The sequence below is a fragment of the Cryptomeria japonica genome, unplaced genomic scaffold, assembly GCF_030272615.1.
Source record: "Cryptomeria japonica unplaced genomic scaffold, Sugi_1.0 HiC_scaffold_162, whole genome shotgun sequence".
Classification (NCBI taxonomy): domain Eukaryota; kingdom Viridiplantae; phylum Streptophyta; class Pinopsida; order Cupressales; family Cupressaceae; genus Cryptomeria; species Cryptomeria japonica.
This window is the reverse complement of record NW_026728984.1, coordinates 267501-282500: the sequence shown is the minus strand read 5'-3', so window position 1 is coordinate 282500 and position 15000 is coordinate 267501. Positions and strand designations below refer to the sequence as shown.

Genomic DNA, 15000 nt, shown 5'->3' with positions numbered 1-15000 from the left:
CGGGGTGGGCACCTTGGCTGGGTTTGCCCCGGCTGCGCTCCGAAGCGGGGTTATTGGAGCGCCGCCTCTTTTTTTGTCGGAGCGTTTGGTGGGGTTTCTCGCATTGGCTCTTCCGAGGCCCGGTTGCCACCCTGGCGCGCACGAAGTCGGAAGTAGGGTTAATTGCCCGGGTGCGCACCTTTGCCAGGGTGGGCACCTTACCTGGGCTGCGCACCAGGGCGGGCTCAAGATGGCACGCGCGTTCCGTTTTTTTCACTATCTTTCAAAACGGAAATTTTAAAATCTCCTTTTTTTTTTGCCTTTTCTGGAAATTAGTGAAGGCAGCGCATCAAAGGTGCGCACCTCGCTGCCCACCTTGGTGTGCTCTGAGGTGCGCACCCGGGAGCGCTACGAAGTGTGCTCCAAGGTGCGGCGTGCACGTTGTCGGAGCCCGGTTTGCCCCGGGTGCGCACCTCGCCTGCACCTTGGCCGGGGTGGGCACCTTGGCTGGGTTTGCCCAGGGTGCGCTCCGAAGCGGGGTTACTGGAGCGCCCCCTCTTTTTTTGTCAGAGCGTTTGGTGGGGTTTCTCGCATTGGCTCTTCCCAGGCCCGGTTGTTGGGTGCGCTCCCACCCTGGCGCGCGCGAAGTTGGAAGTTGGATTAATTGCCCGGGCGCGCACCTTCGCCAGGGTGGGCACCTTGGTGCGCACACCTTGGCTGGGCTGCGCACCAGGGCGGGCTCAAGATGGCACCAGCATTCCCTTTTTCTCACTATCTTTCAAAACGGAAATTTTAAAATCTCGTTTTTTTTTTGCCTTTTATGGAAATTAGTGAAGGCATCGCATCAAAGGTGCGCACCTCGCTGCCCACCTTGGTGTGCTCCGAGGTGCCCACCACGGTGCGCAACGCCGGTGCGAACCCGGGAGCGCCCCGATGTGTGCTCCAAGGTGCGGCGTGCACGAAGTCGGACCCCGGTTTGCCCCGGGTGCGCACCTCGCGTGCACCTTGGTGCGCACACCTTGGCTGGGTTGCGCGGCCTGGTGGGCACCATGGTGCGCACCAAGGAGCGCTCCGAAGTGTGCTCCAAGGTGCGGCGTGCACGAAGTCGGAGCCCGGTTTGCCCCGGGTACGCACCTTCGCCGGGGTGGGCACCTCGGCTGGGTTGCGCGCCCTGGTGCGCACCAAGGAGCGCTCCGAAGTGTGCTCCAAGGTGCGGCGTGCACGAAGTCGGAGCCCGGTTTGCCCCGGGTGCGCACCTCGCGTGCACCTTCGGCGGGGTTGCGCGCCCTGGTGGGCACCATGGTGCGCACCAAGGAGCGCTCCGAAGTGTGCTCCAAGGTGCGGCGTGCACGAAGTCGGAGCCCGGTTTGCCCCGGGTGCGCACCTCGCGTGCACCTTCGGCGGGGTTGCGCGCCCTGGTGGGCACCATGGTGCGCACCAAGGAGCGCTCCGAAGTGTGCTCCAAGGTGCGGCGTGCACGAAGTCGGAGCCCGGTTTGCCCCGGGTGCGCACCTCGCGTGCACCTTCGCCGCGGTGGGCACCATGGCGTGCACGAAGTCGGAGCCCGGTTTGCCCCGGGTGCGCACCTCGCGTGCACCTTCGCCGGGGTGGGCACCTCGGCTGGGTTGCGCGCCCTGGTGCGCACCAAGGAGCGCTCCGAAGTGTGCTCCAAGGTGCGGCGTGCACGAAGTCGGAGCCCGGTTTGCCCCGGGTGCGCACCTCGCGTGCACCTTCGCCAGGGTGGGCACCTCGGTGCGCACACCTTCTCAATGTTTTCTTGCCTTTTCTGGAAATTGGTGAAGGCAGCGCATCAAAGGTGCGCACCTCGGTGTGCTCCGAGGTGCGAACCCGAGAGCGCTCCGAGGTGCCCACGAAGTCGAAAGTCGGGTTAATTGCATTGTTTTCCCCGGGTGCGCTCCGAGGTGCGCAACATCGGCGCGCACCAAGGAGGGCTCCGAAGTGTGCTCCAAGGTGCGCACGATGGCGTGCACCTCTGGTGCGCACGATTCGGAGCTCGGTTTGACCGGGGTGCGCACACCTTGGCTGGGTTGCGCACCTTTTGTGCGCTCCAAGGTGCGCACGAAGTCGGAGCTCGGTTTGCCCCGGGTGCGCACCTTCGCCAGGGTGCGCACCTTGATGCGCACGCCTTGGCTGGGCTGCGCACCTTGGTGGGCGCCATGGTGCGCACCTTTCGTGCGCTCCAAGGTGCACACGAAGTCGGAGCTCGGTTTGCCCCGGGTGCGCACCTTGGTGGGCGCCATGGTGCACTCCGAGGTGCCCAAGATTGGTGCGCACCAAGGAGCGCTCCGAAGTGCGCTCCAAGGTGCGCGCGAAGTCGAAAGTTGGGTTAATTGTCCGGTTTGCCTCGGGTGCGCACCTTGCGTGCACCTTCGCCAGGGTGGGCGCCTTGGTGCGCACACCTTGGCTGGGCTGCGCACACCTTGGCACCCGCGTTTCCTTCATTTTAAATTTTTTTTTTTTACAATCTCTCAAGTGGGAAATTCTATAATCTCAACTTTTTTTGCCTTTTCAGGAAACTTTTGAATGGAGCGCATCATTGGTGCGCTCCGAAGTGTGCTCCAAAGCTCTCTCCAGCTGCGTGCACCTGCCCCGGCCGCGCACCCGGCCCCGCCCAGCTTCGCTCACCTGTCCCGGGCGTCTGGTGCGGAACCTTAGAGTAAGAAACATCACCGTGCACCTTGGCCAACGTGCGCGACTCGACCGAGCGCGCACTGGCCGAGGTGCACACCGATTTCACCTGGGTGCGCGCGCAGCACCTCGGGCGCACCGGGGTGCGCGCACAACGCCCGGGTTGCACCGTGGCCTGTGTGCTCGGGGCGCCTCGGGTGCGCGCTCGGTGTCGCCCCCGCGCGCGCGGTAGTGCGGGCAGCGCACCCCGGCCCGGCCCGGCCCCGACGAGAACGCAAACGGGCAAAAGGTTTATTCAAATAGCATTGCGACGCCCGGCGAAAAACTAAAAAAGGGTGCAACACCGGGACTTCCCGGGAGGTCACCCATCCCAGTACTACTCCGGCCCAAGCGCGCTTAACTGCGGAGTTCTGATGGGATCCGGTGCACTAATGCTGGTATGATCGCACCCGTTATGAGCTTGTCGCAGTGTGTACTTAGCAAACCGCGACCCACGTGCGAATCCACCCCGGCCACCCACCCCCGTCGAGGTGCACACCCTCCCTCGCGAAGTGCGCCCCGTTCGCCAAGTGTGAGCCCTGCCCGGGTGCGCGCACCTTGCTAGGGCGTCGGGTGTGCACCCGGCCCGGCCTACGTGCGTGCACCTGGAGGGGGCGTCGTGTGCGTGCAGTGTCCCGTCTGCAACGCGGTGCCCACACACCACCTCGGGCGCAACGACCTGCGCTCACATGTGGGCCGAGTGCACCTTGGTGCATGTTCGGGGCGCCTCGGGTGCACGCTCGATCTTGCCCCGGTGCACCAAGGCGCTCGGTTTGCCCCGGGTGCGCACTTGGTGCAAGGTGGGCACCCAAAATAGGGATCAAGCACCAAAACACAAGTTTCGGGATGCAAAATGGGACCCAAGGACCACAAATGCGTTCCAAGACCCATGATGGGTCCACGAGAACAAAAATGTGTTCCGAGACTTAATAAACAAATATTGGGTTTTAGGAGAAGAAACATGCTCTGATGCCCAAAACGAGAATCGACCCCGAAAAGGCCACAGGCCAAAAGTGGGATGCGAGACAAAAAAAAATGGGACCCGAGGACCAAAATTGGGTTCCCAGGTCGAAGACAGGGCAACCGGACAAGAAACGACCTCTAAGGCTCGAAATGAGTCCCGACGACTAAAACTTGACAAGAAGCACCCATCAGGCACCCAACTCGACACCCATGGGATGCCGACCCACCCGGGCTTCCACCTAGCACACCTTGGCACCCACCCACCCTCGCACCCAACCTCGCACCCAACTTAGCACCTTTGAACCCACATTGGCACTCACCCTGACCCTGGCACCTTGGAACCCACATTGGCACTCACCTTGACCCTGGCACCCACCTTTGCACTCACCTTGGGACCCACCCTGGCTCCCACCTCGGCACCCACCCAGACACCCACCTTGGTTCCTTGGCACCCACCTTGGATCCTTGGCACCCACCCCGACACCCACCTTGGCACGCAACTTGGCTACTTGCCACCCACCTTGGCTCCTTGACGCCCACCCCGACAACCACCCCGTGACCTACCCTGGCTAGGGTTGGTGCACACCCACCCTGGTGCCCACCTTGGCACCCACCCTATGACCCACCTTGGCACGCACCTTAGTACCCACCCCGTTACCCACCCTAGGACCCACCCCGTGACCCACCTTGGCCAGGGTGGGTGCACCCACCCTGGTGCCCACCTTGGCACCCACCCATCCTAGCACCCAGCCTGTGACCGGGCTTGGAACCCAACCTTGCACCCGCACCCGTCTTGGCCAGTGTGGGTGCGCACCCATCCTGGCACCCACGTTGTGACACACCCTTTAACCCACGCACCCTAGCACCCACGTTGGCACCCACCTTGGAACCCAACCTAGCAACTTGGCACCCACCCCGTGACCCACCTTGGCATCCACCATAGCAGTCGCCGACTTGGCACCCACCTCGGCACCCACCTTGACACTTGTGGACCCACCTTGCCACTCACCCTAGCATCGACCCATCCTAGCACCCACCCTGGCACCTTTGCACCCTAGCACTCACCCATCCTAGCACCTAACCTGTGACCCACCTTGACACTCACCCTCGCACCCACCTTGGAACCCAACCTAGCACCCACCCACCCTGACACCAACCCTAGCACCTACCCACCCTTGCACCCACCCTGTGACCCATCTTGGCACCCACCCATCCTACCACTCAACCTATCACCCACCTTCTCACCCACCTTGGCATCCACCTTAGCACCCACCCACACTGGCACCTTGGCACCCACCTCGGGCAAGGTGGGTGCACACCCACCCTGGCACCCAATTTAGAACCCACCGAGCATGTTACCCACCTTGGCACCCACATTGCAGCCCACCCTAGTACCCACCCTATGACCCACATTGGCATCCACACCCTAGCACCCAGGCACCTCGACACCCGCCTTGACACCCACCCTAGCACTGAACCTGTGACCCACCTTGGAACTCACCCTAGAACCCACCCACCCTGTGAACCACCTTGGCATCCACCTTAGCACCCACCCACCTTGGCACCCACTCTAGCACTCACCCATCCTAACACCCAACTTGTTACCCACCTTGGCACCCGCCCTCGCGTCCACCTTGAAACCCACCCTAGCACCCACCCACGCAGGAGCCCACCTTGGCACCCAACCTAACACCCACGCATCCTGGCACCCAACTTGTGACCCACCTTGGAACCCACCCTAGTACCCACCTTTGAACCCACTATATCACCAACCCACCTTGGCACCCACCCTATGACCCTCTTTGGAATCCACCCTAGCACGCACCCACCCTGGCACCCACCATGGAGCGCACCCTAGCACCCACCCACCTCGGCACGCACCTCAACACCCACCTTGGTGTGCGCACTGCGCCAACCTCTCAAAGACCCTATGTGGTGCGCTCCAAAGTGTACACCTTTGGTGCGCTCCAAGGTGCGCACCTTTGGTGCACACCGAGGTGCACACCAAAGTGTGCACCGAGGTGAGCACCAAAGTGCACTCCAGGGTGCACACCAAGGCGTGCACCTTTGGTGCGGTCAATGCAAACGAATTCGGAAGTTGGGGTCGATGTCCTAATCGCTGCTGCAGACTACACGTATGAGAATCGGACAAATAGCTTTATATAGGGGAGGTGTTGCGTTTGATGGGTCGACTCCCCTGGTTGTGTGCACTGCACCAACTTCAAAGACCCTGTCTTGTTTAAGAAGTCAAAAGTTGGGGTGGATGTCCTAATCATTGCTGCAGTCTACGCATGTATGAGAATCAGACAAATAGCTTATATAGGGGAGGTGTTGCATTCGGTGGGTTGACTCCCCTGGTTGTGCGCACTGCGCCAACCTCAAAGACCCCGCATAGCAGAAGAAGTCGGAAGTCGGATTTTGGTGAGCACCAAGGCGTGCACCTTTGGTGCGGTCAACGCAGACGAATTCAGAAGTTGGGGTGGATGTCCTAATCGTTGTTGCAGGCTACACATGTATGAGAATCAGACAAATAGCTTATATAGGGGAGGTGTTGGGTTTGATGGGTCAACTCCCTTGGTTGTGCGCATTACGCCAACCTCAAAGACCTTGTTTTCGTTAAGAAGTCAAAAGTTGGGGTCAATGTCCTAATGGCTCCTGCAGGCTACACATGTATGAGAATCGGACAAATAGCTTATATAGGGGAGGTGTTGGGTTTGATGGGTCGACTCCCCTGGTTGTGCGCATTACGTCAACCTCAAAGACCTTGTTTTCGTTAAGAAGTCAAAAGTTGGGGTCGATGTCCTAATTGCTCCTGTAGACTACACATGTATGAGAATCAGACAAATAGCTTATATAGGGGAGGTGTTGGGTTTGATGGGTTGACTCCCCTAGTTGTTCGCATTACACCAACCTCAAAGACCTTGTTTTCGTTTAGAAGCCGAAAGTTGGGGTCGATGTCCTAATTGCTCCTGCAGGCTACGCATGTATGAGAATCAGACAAATAGCTTATATAGGGGAGGTGTTGGGTTTGATGGGTCGACTCCCCTGGTTGTGCGCATTGCGCCAACCTCAAAGACCCTGCATTGCGGATGAAGTCGAAAGTCAGAGTTTGGTGTGCTACAAGGTGTGGTCGAAGGTGCTCACCTAGGTGTGCACCTTTGGAGCACAGGAAAAGTGCCCTCCAAAAGTGCGCACCTTTGGAGTGCACAAAAGTGCCCTCCAAAAGTGCGCACCTTTGGAGCGCAGAAAAGTGCCCTCCAAAAAGTGCCCTCCAAAAGTGCGCACCTTTGGAGCGCAGAAAAGTGCCCTCCAAAAAGTGCCCTCCAAAAGTGCGCACCTTTGGAGCGCAGAAAAGTGCCCTCCAAAAAGTGCCCTCCAAAAGTGCGCACCTTTGGAGCGCAGAAAAGTGCCCTCCAAAAAGTGCCCTCCAAAAGTGCGCACCTTTGGAGCGCAGAAAAGTGCCCTCCAAAAAGTGCCCTCCAAAAGTGCGCACCTTTGGAGCGCAGAAAAGTGCCCTCCAAAAAGTGCCCTCCAAAAGTGCGCACCTTTGGAGCGCAGAAAAGTGCCCTCCAAAAAGTGCCCTCCAAAAGTGCGCACCTTTGGAGCGCAGAAAAGTGCCCTCCAAAAAGTGCCCTCCAAAAGTGCGCACCTTTGGAGCGCAGAAAAGTGCCCTCCAAAAAGTGCCCTCCAAAAGTGCGCACCTTTGGAGCGCAGAAAAGTGCCCTCCAAAAGTGCGCACTTTTGGTGCGCACCAAGGCGCTGGTTCGGTCGTTGCAGGCGAGTTCGGAAGTTGGGGTCGATGTCCTGAGCGGAGGTGCAAACTACACAGGTGTCGGAATCGGACAAATAGCTTATATAGGGGAGGTGTATGCTTCGATGGGTCGACTCCCCAGGTTGAGCGCACCGCGCCAACCTCAAAGACCCTACGGTATGGATGAAGTCGGAAGTTGGGTCCGATGACCGATTCGATTAGTAGGTATGCTCATGAGGTCGGAATTTGGGTCCGATGACCTGCCATGTGCAGGAAGGCGAATGTTGACACTGTGCGTTGCAAGGTGCACACCAAGGCGCTGGTGCGGTCTTTTTAGTCGAGTTCGGAAGTTGGGGTCGATGTCCTGATCGGAGGTGCAAGCTACACAGGTGTGGGAATCGGACAAATAGCTTATATAGGGGAGGTGTATGCTTCGTTGGGTCGACTCCCCGGGTTGAGCGCACCGCGCCAACCTCAAAGACCCTACGGTATGGATGAAGTCGGAAGTTGGGTCCGATGACCGATTCGATATGTAGGCATACTCGCGAGGTCGGAATTTGGGTCCGATGACCTGCCACGTGCAGGAAGGCGAATGTTGGCACTGTGCGTTGCAAGGTGCGCACCAAGGCGCTGGTTCGGTCGTTGGAGGCGAGTTCGGAAGTTGGGGTCGATGTCTTGATCGGAGGTGCAAACTACACAGGTGTGGGAATCGGACAAATAGCTTATATAGGGGAGGTGTATGCTTCGTTGGGTCGACTCCCCGGGTTGAGCGCACCGCGCCAACCTCAAAGACCCTACGGTATGGATGAAGTCGGAAGTTGGGTCCGATGACCGATTCGATATGTAGGCATACTCGCGAGGTCGGAATTTGGGTCCGATGACCTGCCATGTGCAGGAAGGCGAATGTTGGGACTGTGCGTCGCAAGGTGCGCACCAAGGCGCTGGTGCCGTCGTTGCAGTCGAGTTCGGAAGTTGGGGTCGATGTCCTGGTCAGAGGTGCAAACTACACAGGTGTGGGAATCGGACAAATAGCTTATATAGGGGAGGTGTATGCTTCGATGGGTCGACTCCCTGGGTTGAGCGCACCGCGCCAACCTCAAAGACCCTACAGTATGGATGAAGTCGGAAGTTGGGTCCGATGACCGATTCGATACGTAGGCATATTGGCGAGGTCTGAATTTGTGTCCGATGACCTGCCATGCGCAGGAAGGCGGAATTTGGGTCCGATGACCGAGTTGATGGCGTGCCATGCGCAGAAAGGCGGAATTTGGGTCCGATGACCGAGTTGATGTTGATGGCCCGCCATGCACAGGAAGGCGGAATTTGGGTCCGATGACCGATTTGAAGGCGTGCCATACGCAAAAAGGCGGAGTTTGGGTCCGATGACCGAGTTGATATTGATGGCCCGCCATGCGCAGGAAGGCGGAATTTGGGTCCGATGACCTGACATACGCATGGAGTCCGACTCGGGGGCCGATGTTCGATTCGATGACTTGCATTGTGGGTAAAGTCGGAAGTTGTGGTCTTTGACCCGATTCGATGACCAGACTTCGGCTGCTTGAGAATCGGACAAATAACTTATATAGGGGAGGTAGTGTTCTCGAGCATCCTCCCCCCGTGCCCGTTTATGTCGATTGATGCTGGTGCTCGACTGGTTGGAGCGCTCGGATGCAAAAATCTTGCACCAGGATTTATCGATTGTGATGGACACGGCAAGTCTCCTGATTGCTATGCAGGAGCTCATCGTGAATCTCTATGCGGCCTTGGTATGGACTCGACCTGCGGAATGGTTCGGCAATGGTAGTCGCTCCAACACGTCCTTGCAATGGCCACAGAGGTGATTCGACTAGAGCTCCAGTCTAGGTTTTGGGTTGCTTGGCGGACTGGTATAGCCGCGATCGAGTTCCGGCCATGAACGTTTTAGATAGCTCTTGGGCTTTCTGGGACGGAAGTCGGAAGTTTGGGCTGTTGTCCGATTTGATGACCATTCTTCGGATGTGTGAGAATCGGACAAATAACTTATATAGGGGACTGTGTTGTCTCACGCAGCCCCCTCCGTGCCCCTCTATCTCGACCGATGTTGGTGCTTGAAAGGGTTGGGATCGCTCGGATTTATAAACGTGCACCACCATTTGTCGAGTGTGAGGGACGCGGCAGGTCTCCTAAATGCTATGCGGGCGCTCTCTGAGAATCTCTATCCGGCCTCGACACAGACTAGTCTTGCTGAATGGTTTGGCACTGGTAGTCGATCCAACACGTCGTTGTTGTGGCCGCCTAGGCGATTCGATTCGAGCCCCTGTCTAGCTTTTGGGTTGCTTGGCGGATTTTGCCCTATCCGCAAGTGAGCTCGGTCCCTAAACGTTCGAGAAACCCGATTGCTATGCGCCGACTCTCTTTCTTGCGAGCCTCCATCTAGCTTTTGGGTCTCTACGGAACGGAAGTCGGAATCTGGGACCGTTGTTTGATTCGACGAGGCAGACTACGGTTGTGCGAGAATCGGACAAATAACTTATATAGGGGAGGTGTTGACTGGAGCATTCTCCCCCGTGCCCCTCTAACTCGACCAATGCTGGCGCTCGAACGGTGGTAGCGCTCGGATTTTCATTGAGCGCCAGCATTGGTCGATTTAGAGGGGCATGCGAGATTCCCGAATGCTATGCGAGGGCTCTAACGGAAATGTCTATTGGTTTCGGTATGGATGCAATTGCGAGTGGTTCGGCAAAGGTAGTCGTTCCGATGCGTCCATGTCGTGGCCAAATCGATAATTCGATTTGAGCCCTCGTATAGCATTTGGGTCTCTCGATGTGATTCCGCATTCCAGTCCCTTTGGGCACTGCTTGAGCCGCATCCCAGGGGGTTCCCTTCCCAATAATCTGCCTCGCAACCCGATTGCTATGCGGTGAGGCTCCTCGGCCGCCTCGGAACTATCTGTGTATCAGACGCATCGCGGGATAAGGGGTTGGCAACGGTAGTCGCCCCAAGCGCGTCCGATGCTTGGACCATTCCGAGGCGGCCCTGAAGCCTCTTCCGTCTAGCCGTTGGGTCCTTCTCGCCGCATCCCTCGCCTCGCACCCCGATTGCTATGCGGTGAGGCTCCTCGGCCGCCTCGGAACTATCTGTGTATCGGACGCGTCGCGGGATAAGGGGTTGTCACTGGTAGTCGCCCCAAGCGCGTCCGATGCTTGGACCATTCCGAGGCGGCCCTGAAGCCTCTTCCGTCTAGCCGTTGGGTCCTTCTCGCCGCATCCCTCGCCTCGCACCCCGATTGCTATGCGGTGAGGCTCCTCGGCCGCCTCGGAACTATCTGTGTATCGGACGCGTCGCGGGATAAGGGGTTGTCATTGGTAGTCGCCCCAAGCGCGTCCGATGCTTGGACCATTCCGAGGCGGCCCTGAAGCCTCTTCCGTCTAGCCGTTGGGTCCTTCTCGCCGCATCCCTCGCCTCGCACCCCGATTGCTATGCGGTGAGGCTCCTCGGCCGCCTCGGAACTATCTGTGTATCGGACGCGTCGCGGGATAAGGGGTTGTCACTGGTAGTCGCCCCAAGCGCGTCCGATGCTTGGACCATTCCGAGGCGGCCCTGAAGCCTCTTCCGTCTAGCCGTTGGGTCCTTCTCGCCGCATCCCTCGCCTCGCACCCCGATTGCTATGCGGTGAGGCTCCTCGGCCGCCTCGGAACTATCTGTGTATCGGACGCGTCGCGGGATAAGGGGTTGTCACTGGTAGTCGCCCCAAGCGCGTTCGATGCTTGGACCATTCCGAGGCGGCCCTGAAGCCTCTTCCGTCTAGCCGTTGGGTCCTTCTCGCCGCATCCCTCGCCTCGCACCCCGATTGCTATGCGGTGAGGCTCCTCGGCCGCCTTGGAACTATCTGTGTATCGGACGCGTCGCGGGATAAGGGGTTGTCACTGGTAGTCGCCCCAAGCGCGTCCGATGCTTGGACCATTCCGAGGCGGACCCGAAGCCTCTTCCGTCTAGCCGTTGGGTCCTTCTCGCCGCATCCTTCGCCTCGCACCCCGATTGCTATGCGGTGAGGCTCCTCGGCCGCCTCGGAACTATCTGTGTATCGGACGCGTCGCGGGATAAGGGGTTGTCACTGGTAGTCGCCCCAAGCGCGTCCGATGCTTGGACCATTCCGAGGCGGACCCGAAGCCTCTTCCGTCTAGCCGTTGGGTCCTTCTCGCCGCATCCCTCGCCTCGCACCCCGATTGCTATGCGGTGAGGCTCCTCGGCCGCCTTGGAACTATCTGTGTATCGGACGCGTCGCGGGATAAGGGGTTGTCACTGGTAGTCGCCCCAAGCGCGTCCGATGCTTGGACCATTCCGAGGCGGACCCGAAGCCTCTTCCGTCTAGCCGTTGGGTCCTTCTCGCCGCATCCCTCGCCTCGCACCCCGATTGCTATGCGGTGAGGCTCCTCGGCCGCCTTGGAACTATCTGTGTATCGGACGCGTCGCGGGATAAGGGGTTGTCACTGGTAGTCGCCCCAAGCGCGTCCGATGCTTGGACCATTCCGAGGCGGACCCGAAGCCTCTTCCGTCTAGCCGTTGGGTCCTTCTCGCCGCATCCCTCGCCTCGCACCCCGATTGCTATGCGGTGAGGCTCCTCGGCCGCCTTGGAACTATCTGTGTATCGGACGCGTCGCGGGATAAGGGGTTGTCACTGGTAGTCGCCCCAAGCGCGTCCGATGCTTGGACCATTCCGAGGCGGCCCCGAAGCCTCTTCCGTCTAGCCGTTGGGTCCTTCTCGCCGCATCCCTCGCCTCGCACCCCGATTGCTATGCGGTGAGGCTCCTCGGCCGCCTTGGAACTATCTGTGTATCGGACGCGTCGCGGGATAAGGGGTTGTCACTGGTAGTCGCCCCAAGCGCGTCCGATGCTTGGACCATTCCGAGGCGGCCCCGAAGCCTCTTCCGTGTAGCCGTTGGGTCCTTCTCGCCGCATCCCTCGCCTCGCACCCCGATTGCTATGCGGTGAGGCTCCTCGGCCGCCTTGGAACTATCTGTGTATCGGACGCGTCGCGGGATAAGGGGTTGTCACTGGTAGTCGCCCCAAGCGCGTCCGATGCTTGGACCATTCCGAGGCGGACCTGAAGCCTCTTCCCTCTAGCCGTTGGGGCTTTCTCGCCGCATCCCTCGCCTCGCACCCTGATTGCTATGCTGTGAGGCTCCTCGGCCGCCTTGGAACTATCTGTGTATCGGACGCATCGCGGGATAAGGGGTTGGCAGTGGTAGTCGCCCCAAGCGCATCCGATGCTTGGACCATTCCGAGGCGGCCCTGCAGCCTCTTCCGTCTAGCCGTTGGGGCCATCTCGCCGCATCCCCCACCTCGCACCACGATTGCTATGCGGTGAGGCTCCTTGGCCGCCTCGGAACTATCTGTGTATCGGACGCATCGCGGGATAAGGGGTTGTCACTGGTAGTCGCCCCAAGCGCGTCCGATGCTTGGACTATTCCGAGGCGGCCCTGCAGCCTCTTCCGTCTAGCCGTTGGGGCCATCTCGCTGCATCCCCCACCTCCTCGGCCACCTCGGAACTATCTGTGTATCGGACGCATCGCGGGATAAGGGGTTGGCAGTGGTAGTCGCCCCAAGCGCGTCCGATGCTTGGACTATTCCGAGGCAGCCCTGCAGCCTCTTCCGTCTAGCCTTTGGGGCCATCTCGCCGCATCCCTCGCCTCGCACCCCGATTGCTATGCGGTGAGGCTCCTCGGCCGCCTGGGAACTATCTTCGTATCGGACGCATCGCGGGATAAGGGGTTGTCACTGGTAGTCGCCCCAAGCGCGTCCGATGCTTGGACTATTCCGAGGCGGCCCTGTGGCCTCTTCCGTCTAGCCGTTGGGGCCATCTCGCCGCATCCCCCACCTCGCACCCCGATTGCTATGCGGTGAGGCTCTTCGGCCGCCTTGGAACTATCTTCGTATCGGACGCATCGCGGGATAAGGGGTTGTCACTGGTAGTGGCCCCAAGCGCGTCCGATGCTTGGACTATTCCGAGGCGGCCCTGCAGCCTCTTCCGTCTAGCCGTTGGGGCCATCTCGCCGCATCCCCCACCTCGCACCCCGATTGCTATGCGGTGAGGCTCCTCGGCCGCCTTGGAACTATCTTCCTATCGGACGCATCGCGGGATAAGGGGTTGTCACTGGTAGTCGCCCCAAGCGCGTCCGATGCTTGGACTATTCCGACGCGGCCCTGTGGCCTCTTCCGTCTAGCCGTTGGGGCCATCTCGCCGCATCCCCCACCTCGCACCCCGATTGCTATGCGGTGAGGCTCCTCGGCCGCCTTGGAACCATCTTCGTATCGGACGCATCGCGGGATAGGGGGCTGTCACTGGTAGTCGCCCCAAGCGTGTCCGATGCTTGGACCATTCCTAGGCGGCCCTGAAGCCTCTTCCGTCTAGCCGTTGGGGCCTTCCCGCCCCATCCCTCGCCTCGCACCCCCGATTGCTATGCGGTGAGGCTCCTCGGCCGCCTTGGAACCATCTGTGTATCGGACGCATCGCGGGATAAGGGGTTGGCACTGGCAGTCGCCCCAAGCGCGTCCGATGCTTGGACCATTCCGAGGTGGCCCTGAAGCCTCTTCCGTCTAGCCGTTGGGGCCTTCCCGCCCCATCCCTCGCCTCGCACCCCGATTGATATGCGGTGAGGCTCCTCGGCCGCCTTGGAACTATCTGTGTATCGGACGCATCGCGGGATAAGGGGTTGGCACTGGTAGTCGTCCCAATCGCATCCGATGCTTGGACCATTCCGAGGCGGCCCTGCAGCCTCTTCCGTTTAGCCGTCGGGGCCTTCCCGCCGCATCCCTCGCCTCGCATCCCGATTCCTATGCGGTGAGTCTTCTCGGCCGCCGCGGAACTATACCTGTTATTGCTACTGCATCCTTCGGCTGGTAACCTCCTCTGCCGCCTTGGAACGTTCTCTTTGTCGGACGCGTCGCGGGATAAGGGGTTGGCACTGGTAGTCGCCCCAAGCGCGCCCGATGCATAGACCGCTCCGAGTCGACCTTGCTTTCAGCCTCTCACATGCATAGACCTCTCTGAGTCGACCCTGCAGCCTCTCACGTTTAGCCTTTGGAATCTTGCCTCACAACATGATTGCTATCCTTGATGCATCCCTTGCCTCGAGCCCTGATTGCTTTCTTGGCTGCATCCCTCCTCTCCTCACAGCCCGGTTGTCATCACTGCTTCATCCGTCGCTTCATGCATTCTGGCTGCTGGGCCCTTCCCACCGCACACCTCGATTGCTATCTCTTCTGCATCACACACCCCGATTGCTATCTCTGCTACATCCCTCGGCTCTCACTTCTGCATCCTTCGCCTCACACCTCGATTGCTATCAATGCTGCATCCGTAACCTCACACCCCGATTGCTATGCGGGGAGGCTCCTTGGCCGCCTTGGAAATTTCTGTGTGTCGGACGCACCGCGGGATAAGGGGTTGGCACTGGTAGTCGCCCCAAGTGCGCCCGATTCTTAGACCGCTTCGAGGTGACCTCGTAGCCTCTTTCGTCCAGGCTTCCTGCCTTCAACGCCCTTTTTACACCTCGATTGCTATGCGCGGGCTCGTTGGCGTCTATCACCTCTCTGCGAAGAGTGGCACGATGATTGTTGGGGTAAATCGTAGCAGTCCG

General features: G+C 59.6%; 1 non-coding gene across 1 annotated transcript; it reads right to left on the bottom strand.

Annotated features, from left to right (window-relative positions):
- Nucleotides 1-2960: 2960 nt before the first annotated feature.
- LOC131867039 (5S ribosomal RNA) lies at nt 2961-3079 on the bottom strand. The gene has a single exon (XR_009365636.1). It is a non-coding gene; the product is annotated as a 5S ribosomal RNA (ribosomal RNA).
- Between the last annotated feature and the right edge of the window lie 11921 nt (nt 3080-15000).